Below are 12290 nucleotides of genomic sequence, written 5' to 3' on the forward strand. Positions count from 1 at the left end.
ATAAATGTATATTTACTTTAAAACAATTAAAACATGAATAACTTTAATTTGTTTTAAAATGTTATAAATATATGAAAATTAACAAATAAATATATATATATAAATATACATATACCTATAACACAAAGTCTAATAAAACATTATATTATAAATTAAAATATTAATATATATTTTTTTTAAACTTACATTTTGCACTCCATTGAGTGCAACAGTAAAAAAAGTGTTGGAGAGCGTAGGGGTAAAAATGACTATTCCCACTTCATTGATTGCAACAGTAGGGAAAGTGTTGGATAGCGCAGGCGAAAAAATTACTATTACCACGCCAGTGAATGCAACAGTAGGGAAAATGTTGGATAGCGCTGTCAGGTGACACGGTAACGCCGCACGCACAGGCACTCAATGATCGGCTCCCGGGAGAACTACATTTCCCAGCAGCCTCAGCGGACGTCTGACGTCACATGCACCGCCACACGTGACACTGGGAGACCAAGGATAAGGCGAGGCAGCGGTAGAAGATGCTGCCATTTTTTCCTAGAAGTCCGGTTCGGACGCTGGCCATTTTCTGCAGTACACCTGGTCAGGTAAGGGTGCCATTAGGCACCGTTTTGTCTTGTTATCCTTTTGGAGTACCAGGAAGGCTCATCCATGCTTATTCAGATCACAACTCGTGTTAGTGTTCGGCACCGTCTTTCCCTGAAAGCTAGAAGCCCTCCTTCTACTATATCAGGGGTAGGTGTTGCTTGTAGGGAGGGACAGTTACACGTACAAATGCAGGGAGGTTAGACAGGTATGCTGGAGTGTTAGCCTCATATATGTTTTTGTAACTTCCAGTCAATGGTGTAAGGAATTGTGATTACATGCTCAGTACCCCTGTCAACCAGAAAGCTTTTTTTCCGTTACAGGTCAGTGGAAGAATGGGTACATTTGAGCATGTAGGGAGTAGGGAGATATCGGAAAGGTCTAGGTGGGAGCCCATCATTGCCGCAGATTGAGGGGTGACACAGGAGCCACAGGGGAGTCAGCGGAGCATTGTGCTCGTCCCCCCCATGCAGCGGCCCTTGCTTTCTTCGATGCTGCTGGGAGGTAGGTGACTACACCTCGCAGCAAGCACAGCACCTGTCACACAGCTCTGCATCCGGGCCACGCCAGGAGGCGCTTAAAGCCAGCTCAGGCCTCCGGCAGCGCGGGAGCCCATCATTGCCGCAGGTTGAGGGGTGACACAGGAGCCACAGGGGAGTCAGTGGAGCCGTGTGCTCGTCCCAACATGCCGCAGCCCTTGCTTTCATCGACGCTGCTGGGAGGTAGGTGACTACACCTCCCAGCAAGCACAGCGCCTGTCACGCCCTGCTGCATCCGGGCCACGCCAGGAGGTGCTTAAAGCCAGCTCAGGCCTCCGGCAGCGCAGGAGCCCATCATTGCCGCAGATTGAGGGGTGGCACAGGAGCCACAGGGGAGTCAGTGGAGCTGTGTGCTCGTCCCCCCCACGCAGCAGCCCTTGCTTTCATCGACGCTGCTGGTAGGTAGGTGACTACACCTCCCAGCAAGCACAGCGCCTGTCACACCGCGCTGCATTCAGGCCGCGCCCGGGCAAAGCCCGGGCCAAGGGTGGGCCTGTCTGCGCCCATCATAGCCCGAAGGAGACCAGGCTAGGCATTTCCCTTTGGGCTTGTTGTAAGATCACCCTGCCACTTTTGAACTTGTGTAGGAACTGCTCTATAAGGTGGGTGTCCTCTTCGTACAATGAGCCATATATTGCCAGAACAAACCACTTAATGACATAGAGTTTTACAATCTGTTGTAATTTTGCCCCTGGTGAAACCCCCAAGGCAGAATATATTATATTGTGACTGAATTCTTGTCCCCTCTCCAAACTGACTATCTAAACTGACCCACAAGGAGCCCCTGTTGGCCAACGAAAATGGGGAGGCGTATCTGCTCTGGGAAAGAAGCAACAGTATCCGCGCAATCACCAACAAGCCACCAGCCTACCTCGATAGACAAGATGCTTCAGAGGGCTATAGGTGTGGTTTCAAATGAGATTGGACTGACTGAAAGACACTTATCAATAACACCAGATATAGCCCTATCCACCTCTAACACTGAATTGCAATCTGTTCTGCCAGTCATCAATCCAGATCCCCTGAGGTCACAAGTTAGAACACAAGCAATAATACACAACGTGCAAACTCAATGGGGATACCTCTCCGGTCTCTCGAAAAAGAGGGAATGTTAAAACTGCCGCAAAAAGCTGGGAAAACTTGAAAGAAGGGAGCCAAGGATCCCGCAGAAGATGGGGCATCAGGAAATTTAGGACTGGGGGAGCAGGTGATCGATGGCACAGAAAAAACGCAGTGAGTGTTAAATTTGGTCAGGGACCTGCACTTGGAAATAGGAAATATAATCAAGAAAAGGTTGACCGCTCTGACCACTAAGGTAGATAAACTTGCATCCCCACTAGAAGACTTCATTAGTAAGGCAGGTCCTAGGGAGAAAGACCCCACCAAAGACCAAGTTCCTAGCCCACCAAGCCCATCTAAGAAATGGTCAGGCTTTAGTAACCACCTGCAATCCGACTCCACAAGCTCCAAGCATTAGGGAAGAAGTAGTGGCTCACTCAAATACATCTAATAAACCAACTATTAGCACCACTAGCTTGGAAATCCGGGAACCAAGTCGGAGGTGGGAGACTGGTAGACAGCAAAGATCCCCAGTAGAAGATTCCCAAGTGGGAACAAATATGCAAAACTTAGATTCAAAGTGCACAACTAGAGAGGGGCAAGATCTGCGAAATGTGTCCGCAGAGGGAAGTTTAGATTTACCATGTATTAACCTCACCCCCGACTCTACACCATATGTTATAATTCTAACAAATGTGCCAGAACTCAAAAAGGGGCAAAGGGATTCGCATTATGAGCTAAAAAATAAATGTATCTTTTGGCTGTGCAAAAACTTTAATTTCCCTACAAGGATGCAAGTGAGATCTAATTCACGCACAGGGTGAGGCGGGTGGGCCAAAGAGCAAAAGATTTAGATGGTGATACCATGGTGATCAATTTTAGAAACCCACAGGTTGTCAGGACACTCCTAATGCGAACCCATTACATGTACGAAGGGGACATTAGGCCCCTTCCATTGGGGTACTTCTACTCCCCAAGACTGGCTCCAGCTAATAATCTATGGACAGTCAGTGGAGAAGGGCCCAGACGCCAATATGAGCAAAACTATACCAGGAGGCAAGAGCATATGAATCAACCACTATTTAACCTTCCACTTGCAAATAGATACGCACCCTTGGATTCCGTTGACTGACTAGAACCAATACAGCAATCAAATTCGGAATCTAGGGAAATAGAACAGATAGCAAGGAGGGCTGAGGGAGTAGAAGCTACCTTTAGTGAGAACATGGAGAGGCCCCCCCTAAATCATATTGCATCAGGCACACCTCCATCGATAGCACAAACCACAACGGGCCACCAACAGTTGACTCTAGTTTTTAAAGATATTGCACCTAACAACAAACCCAAGTTCCACGTTTTATCCTGGAACATTGCAGGCTTGATTTCCAAACAGGGCAACCCGGAGTGGGGGTCCCGTATTGATGTACACAACATCTGCATGTTCCAGGAGACCTGGGCTAGAGAGGACACCCATAGACTGGGTTAAGCAACTTTTTGTTTGGCAGCCACAAGTGGGGGATGGGGAAGACCTACAGGAGGGCTTTGTGTCTGGGTTGCTGTGTACTTGGGATGCACTGCAAAACAGATTGACACATCCTCACGCAACATACTCTGTGTCATCCTGAGCTTCCCTACCAAGACTAGAATAGCCTTAATCAATGTCTACTCCTGTCCGGTCACCTATGGCCAGGAGTCATGAACTCTTGAGCATTTGTCAAGCTTTTTACGCACAATCACTGATGGCACCCTTGTGGTACTTGCTGGCGATTTTAATTGCCAGTATGACCCACTGAAGGACTTACTTGGGGGCAACATTGATGAGGAAGACCAGTACTGGTAAGCCCCAGAATTGAATGCCCGACCGACCCGAGCCTGGACCCCCTCGGTGCTTCAAATGAACACTCTCACATTGACCCATTCTTTCAGGGCGTGTAATGGCCAAACTAAATCTAATTACCCGGCTAACCACACTTATAATAGACCTGGAAGTTCTTCCATTTTAGATGACATCCTGTTGGATACTAAATCCTGGTGTTGGGTGATCAATTTAAAGGTCATACCTAGGCATGATTGCGACCACAATGCCCTGGTCTTAGAGCTGATATCACCTTGCTCTGAGGGTGTCCAAGTAGACAATCATCATTTAAATAGGCCCAGGTTAATCCTGACTGGTTGTAGGAGGCGAGTGAGATGGGAGGCCATTTGTATTTCCCAGGATAAATTGGCCTCCCTTTACAAAATTGTCACTCCATACCTTGAAGTTGCCAATCAACTTAGTTATGCAACAGAACCCTAATACACTTATAGCAGAAATTGGGAGAAATGACAAAGACCTAGTGCATGACCTGCCTACCGTCTTTTTTCCTGTTGTAAAATCTAAGCCAAAGGTGTCTATGGGCCACTCCTGGCACAATGGCGACTGTCGAAGGGCTAAGCAATCACTGATCCTTGCAATCAAAGCAAAGGACAAATTAATGATAAAAGATAAGCAAATAGCCCATAGAAATACAATCAATGCTGCAAAAAAACAGTGGGAGGGTGACAAATGGTAAAGCATGAGGGCGGCTTTATGCTCAAGGGACATGCAAACCTTTGGGAACCTAGTAAACACCGGTTGCAAAGAGGGCAAATCGGCAATAGAGTTTAATCTTAGGGCAGATATTTGGAGGTCCCACTTCAAATCGCTATATGCAAGGGCAGAGGAAGAACTGGACCAAGCCATGGGCATACCAACCTGCTTTCAACAGTCTTCCCCCATTGCCCCAGAAATCTCTTTAAAAGAGATAATGGCCTCATTGAACAGAGTGGCTCCCGCTAAAGTGCCTGGCTTAGACAAGATCCCAGGCGATGTCGTTAGGAACAAACCTATTATTTGGGCCCCATATTTCTGGAGCCTATTTAATGCTATTATTTAAGGGATGCCAATTCCAACGACCTGGTTGAGGGCAGAGATCATCCCGATTTACAAGAAGGGCTCTCCGCTTCTCCCCGCCAACTATCGTCCAATTAGTCTCATAGATGTCTCGCAAAAAATATATGCACAAGTACTTTTGGATCGATCGAGGTGGATGGAGGAGCACTCCATACTTAGTCCTTACAAGGCCGACTTTAGAGCAAGGATGTCCACAATAAATCAGATTTTAAGGCTGAAAATCTTCTATTGGAAGACAGGACTCCTGGAGGGCGGCAGCCTTTATCTGATCTTTGTGGACCTAGAATCAGCATTCGATTTGGTCCCCAGGGAGAAATTATGGTCCATTTTATTAAGTATGGGAGGTCCCTCCACCACCCCCTTTTGTACCGCTAGATATTTTCCAGTCATTTTGCAAAAGCAGGGGCCTGGAGATAAACTCCTTAAAGACCAAATACATGGTTTTTAATGCAGGCGACTCCACACGTCCTAATCCCTGCTTAGATGGGAAACCACTGGAAAAAGTAACAGTTTTCGATTATTCAGGATTAACCCTCACCGATAAAATGCAGTGGCACGCACAAATTAGGAAGGCTAGTTTAAGATTAGCCCAAACTTCGGGGGGATAGGCTAAGATGTTCAAGAAAAATACCCATAAAATGGTCAGCCCGGTTATGGAAATTTATAAGATACAAGCAAGGGGGGCGGCCCTATATGGGGCAGAATTCTTGGGCCATCAATCACCTGATTCCCTATCTAAGAACAAAATGACTTTATTAGGCAAAACGTAGGCCCCCCAAAAAGTACACCACTGACGCCACTCCGCTTGGACCTTGGGGTCGGTCCAATTGCTGATGAAGTTGCCCTCAGGCCCCTTCTTCACTGGAGACGTATATGGTGTACACCAGAACTAGTGGCTTATAAGGATGAGATAAACAAAGGTATGAATCTGCAGGGGGCGGGCAAAATCCCATGGTTAGAATATATCAAAAAGACATTAGTTGCTCTAAGAATGGGTGACCTATGGTCTAATCCTGAATTATCTTGCCCGACAATTCCCAGGAAGGCTCCTTCAAAGCTTTTTAGATAATTTAAGATACATCAGATTAAGGGGAATTCCACCACTGGTATACTGATTGCATAATTTTTAGAAGTCAAGGACCAATACAGGTTTGAACCAGTCCTTGACGCTATTCAGCCACCCCTAGCCAAAAAACTTTATCTTCAATTTAGGCACGGGGTACTACCACTCTGTGCCTTCCCAAATAACTGAGGGGGTGCACAGTCTAAGGGGTGTCTGGTATGCAAGAGCACCTCTGAATCGGAACAACATGTACTGTTTGTCTGTCTGGTATACAAGAACATCAGGCACCGATGGCTGCAACAGGTCTGCCGGAATCCCGGGACAACTCATTGTGGGGAGGCATGCAGGATATTAAAATATGATACCAGCCTCCCTATTGTGTATTCAGTTTCCTGATATTTATTTTCTATGTGGTGTGTTCGTTCAACTGTACTAAAATCTGGTCTGACCTAATCGGATCCTTTTAAATTTTTATCCTTTTTTATTGTATGAAATGAGAAGTTTTTAATGACTTATTGTGACTAATGACTAATTTAATATTCCACTGTCCAGCATGTTACTTCATTCTGTATATCAAAACTGTATGAAATGTGTTTCATCTTTTTAATGTACTTTTATGGCCAGATTGGCCGAAATAATGATATTTTGACTTGAATTGGTAATCTGTTCTTTTGTATTCACAGGTCTCCCTCCCCGCTGTTCCCATCCTTCTCTTCCCTCGCTTGACCATCCTTTAGTCTGCGTGTATTTTATATCCAGACTTGGGGCTTGTTGAGAGGTGGACCCCTGAGAGCATCGGTTCAGTCCTGAGGATACGTTCAGGCCTGGGACAGAAAAATCAGCCCACAAATAGATTTATCCTCCCAGTCGAGCTGATCCTGAGATGGCAACCTTAGACGATGTCATGGCTGCGCTAGCAACAGTGCAGGTTGAGCTTACGTGTCCGCGCAGTGAAACCGCTGCACTACAGGCAAGGGTTGATAGGATGCAACGGAATACTTTAGATTTTGGTAATCCGTCACAGCCCACAACTGGAACCATGGTGGTGGAGATCCCTACACCCATACCTCTTCCCCCACCCAAAAAATTCACAGGAGACATACTGAAAGTATAGGTTTTCATAACGCAGATCCTTCTCCACTTTAACTGCAAGCCTAAGCTGTTTTCTACCAACCAATCATGAGTAGCCTTTCTCATATTGTATCTGGTAGGAGATGCTGCTCAGTGGACAGTCCCATTCGTTAGAAGAGACGATCCAATGTTGCATGACTGGGATGCTTTCAATGAGGAGTTCAAGAAAAACTTTGATCGAAGAGCAGGCACCTTCTCGGCAGCTCGCAGCGGAAACCACGCCCGGGGACTGACGCTCCGTTTATGTGAGAAAACTTAAAACCGACCAGAGACCTTTCCTGAGGCGTCGCTCGCATGCCGGTTTTTATCCAGCCGTGACTGCCTTTAATTGATTTACCTACTGCAGCCCGGATTACCGTTTAAAAGATTTGACGGTTCTAGAAATACTATTCTGCAAAAAAGGAAAGGTGAAATAAAACAAAAAAAGGAAAAAAAGAAAACAAGTTCATTTTAGCCGAGACCTTGCTGGTGCTAGCTAGTTACACTCTGTAAAGTCCTTTCTCGTACTGATTACTAGGTTTTACCCTGTGAACCTCACTTACCTGACGAAATCGGTTTTTGTTGAATTAAAAGAACCACCTTGTGTACCAGACTGTTCACCTTGTGTACCAGACTGTTCTCTCTGCGACTGCTCTCTTTGAGAGTGGCCATTTCTTTGAATTGTCGTAGTCCCTGCCTGTGTCCCACTGTATATATGCCCTGATGAAGGTGCGGCCATAGATCGGCCCGAGCACTGAAACGCGCGTTGGCGTGTTGATATTTGATCCTGCCACTACCATCAACATTCTTCTCAGCGATGCACTGAGTTGATGTTGCAGGACAATTCCAGTGTATTATTGTATGATGTTTACTGGATGTATGAAGAAGGTATGAGTGTTTGTATGGGTGAAAGTGTAGAAGATTGATCTGATGAGGATGGAAGAATGAATGGGATACCTGGGGCGCGTCATTGAATTTTATGTGATTTAACCATCGCAAATTTTGTATAAAAATATTTTTTGACTGAGAATCATATATGAAAATAAAATGATGTATTTTTGTATTTTGTGTTTGAACTCTCATTGAATGGCCCTTATTTGAAAGTGAGCTCAGAGCTTTGTTCATTGAAGAAAATGTTTGGACTCCGTATGAGCCTTTAACCCAAATACATAGGGCAGTGCCACGTCTCTTGATTCTGTTTGCGTGTATTTTATATCCAGACTTGGGGCTTGTTGAGAGGTGGACCCCTGAGAGCATCGGTTCAATCCTGAGGATACGTTCAGGCCTGGGACAGAAAAATCAGCCCACAAATAGATTTATCCTCCCAGTCGAGCTGATCCTGAGATGGCAACCTTAGACGATGTCATGGCTGCGCTAGCAACAGTGCAGGTTGAGCTTACGTGTCCGCGCAGTGAAACCGCTGCACTACAGGCAAGGGTTGATAGGATGCAACGGAATCCTTTAGATTTTGGTAATCCGTCACAGCCCACAACTGGAACCATGGTGGTGGAGATCCCTACACCCATACCTCTTCCCCCACCCAAAAATTCACAGGAGACATACTCAAAGTATAGGTTTTCATAACTCAGATCCTTCTCCACTTTAACTGCAAGCCTAAGCTGTTTTCTACCAACCAATCATGAGTAGCCTTTCTCATATTGTATCTGGTAGGAGATGCTGCTCAGTGGACAGTCCCATTCGTTAGAAGAGACGATCCAATGTTGCATGACTGGGATGCTTTCAAAGAGACGTTCAAGAAAAACTTTGATCGAAGAGCAGGCACCTTCTCGGCAGACCGAGAACTACTCGAACTGAAACAAGGGAATAAAGTCTTGATTGGATACTGAAACACCTTCCGAAGGTTAGTAGCGTAAACTCAGTAGCCCGAAAGCAAGCAATCGGCTATCTTCTATCAGGGCCTTTGGGAGGAACTGAAAGATGTGATTGCACAAGTGGATCCCCAACCTTGTACGTGCTCAGCACTGATCGAATTGACGATGCGTTTGGACCATCGTTTGAGAGAATGAAAAGGGGATGTTAGAAGAGGTACACCCCTCGTTTAGAACAACCAAGACCTGAGGATCCAGGTGTGGTCTCTTCAGAACCTATGGAATTCGGAACGGTGCGTGCATCTCTATCTCTAGATGAGAGAGACTATCGGCGGAAAAATTTATTTTGTCTATATTGTGGGCAGAAGGGGCATTTTGTAAGAGAGTGTCCGGTGAAACCCAAGTTCAGTCGTCCACGACTGGGAGCAGCAGTTGTGAAGAGCCCTAAACCCTTGACGGAAAACTGAAAAGCGCAAGTTGTGAAGAAGGGGAATCTTCGAGCGTTTTGTATATCCCTTCTATCACAAAAGATGCGTTTGTGTGTAAGGAGCATTTCTTCATTCCGTCGGTGTTGTACATAGACCAAGAACCTTGCTACACGCAAGCCATGGTTGATTACGGAGCCACTGGACGTTTTATGAATACTGAAGAAGCCCGCAGATTGGGGGTTGAGCTTGTCTCGAAACCGGAACCATAAGTTGTATTTGCGGTTGATGGGAAACAGTTGGAATCAGGACCCATATGTCACACCACAGAAACAACATTGTTGAATACGATAAGAAACATCAAGAACGTCTGTCCTTCAATGTCATTCAAGCACCATTATATGGAATCATACTAGGATTACCCTAGCTATCCACGCATAACCCCACCATTAACTGGGATCAGAAAACCCTTATCATGGAATCAGACTACTGCAAAACGCATTGTATGAGGACCTTAAATCTGCCAACACAAGCATTGGCAAATCGCCATCACATCGCAACCCCGGCTGAGAAGGAAATGAAACTGCCTTCCTTTTATCAGCAGTATGAAGACCTTTTTGAAGATCAGATGGCTAAAGTGCTTCCTCCTCATAGACCCTACGATTGCAGGATAAATCTTATGCCTGGATCAGTGGTTCCCTGTGGCCGGGTCTATCAATTAACGGAACAAGAAAACAAACACCAACGCCAGTATTTGGACAAATACTTGGCTTTGGGATTTATACATCCTTACAGATCACCTGCGGCCTCTCCATTATTTTTCATACCCATAGCTAATGGAGAGCTTCATACGTAACCATACGTAACCACCATACGTAACCAATACCCTCTCCCATTGATATCTCTATTGTTGGAGCAGGTGAAAGGAGCTGTGGTATTCACGAAATTATATCTCCGTGGAGCCTACAATTTGGTAAGGATGTGTCAAGGAGACGAATGGAAGATGGCCTTCAAAACTCGGTATGGATTATACGAGTACTTAGTAATGCCTTTCGGATTATGTAATGCGACTGCCGCATTTCAATTCTTCCTCAATGACGTTTTACGGGCATATCTGGATCGGATAAATGTAGTATATATAGATGATATCCTGATCTATTCACAAAGGGAAAAGGATCACATAAGACATGTGAGACTGATTCTGAAAGCCTTGAAAGACCACCATCTATTTTGCAAGATCAGCAAATGTGAATTTCATGTTTCTACGGTCGAATTCTTGGGAGTAATGCTCACCCCCACTGGACAGGAGATGGCAAGAGGTAAGTGAGAGCAATCACCGAATGGCCATGTCCTAAGAACGTGAAGGACATCCAATATTTTATGGGGTTTGCAAACTTTTATAGGCGTTTATATCCCAATTCTCCAACAAAGCAGCACCCCTTACAAGATTGACTGAGAAAAATACATCTTTCCAGTGGACCAAGGAGGCGCAGATGGCGTTCAACACACTGAAGGACTACAATACAAACATTGTTAAAAACACAAAAATAAAAAACATATAAAAATATTAACAATAACAAAAAATAGAAACATGTTATGTTAATAAAATCTACAAAGTACCAACACACATTATTTTAGAAATTCTTTTTTTTACAGATAACTACATTTATTGTAAAGTAATTATAATCAAAAACATTAAATTGTTACAAAAAAAATATTCTTTATTTCCTACCCTAAAACACCACACATTTCACAACACACATCTAAATTTCTAAACAAATGGTACCTCCATAATTAACACAATTAATTATCAAAGAAACACATATTATTAATTAAAAATAAATGTAAAACATATACAAATTAATTTATTGACCAAACATTACCCCTATAAAACCAAAATCCACAAACAAAATAAATTTATCAATTAAAGAATGAATGATAATGAGCAAATATTTATTAATTAAGGCATAAAATACTTTCCACCCTCTACCTCAATCAACAACACAACACACACATAAAAGTCATTACACAATTTCCATAACTAATTTACATTTTTTAAAACATTTCCAATCAACGACAACTTATTATTTGAAAATACTTTACTTCACACCCTGTACCACTATAAATCCCACAACTTACATCTCAAATTAATGACACATTTGCAATAATTATTTTTTAATAAATTAATTACCATTAATTATCAAATTATGTACTTCACACCCTATTCCCCTATAAACCCCACCACCTATTCAGAAAAAATGACACCATCATCATCAACAAATGTTATTCGGCTTTAAAGATAAAAACATAAAAGTCAAACAACCTACAATAGTCCATCATTCAAGTTATAGGTTGAAAATATGAAAAAATCCAGATAATCAAAACAAAGAATAAAAGTATATGATATACCAAACATGTTAGCTACAGCTTGTTTTAAGTCTGATGGCGACACACATAAAATTAAGAGTGTCCAACAAATTAATAATTAATTAATAATAAATTAATTTCCACAATTAACACTATAAAATTTAAATTATATAAACACTAATAGTAAAAAAAAATATTATAATTAAATTACTTTCCCACCCTATTCTTCTATAAACCCACAATCCGCACCTAAAAAAATAACATATTTATTAATTAATACATTAATACAAATTAACAACCAATTAATAATTAATTAATAAGGTATAATTTTCACAATTAACACCATAAAATCTAAATTAAATAAATACTAATAAATAAAAAAATGTT

This window comes from Lissotriton helveticus, chromosome 4_1 (assembly GCF_964261635.1).
Source record: "Lissotriton helveticus chromosome 4_1, aLisHel1.1, whole genome shotgun sequence".
Taxonomy (NCBI): Eukaryota; Metazoa; Chordata; class Amphibia; order Caudata; family Salamandridae; genus Lissotriton; species Lissotriton helveticus.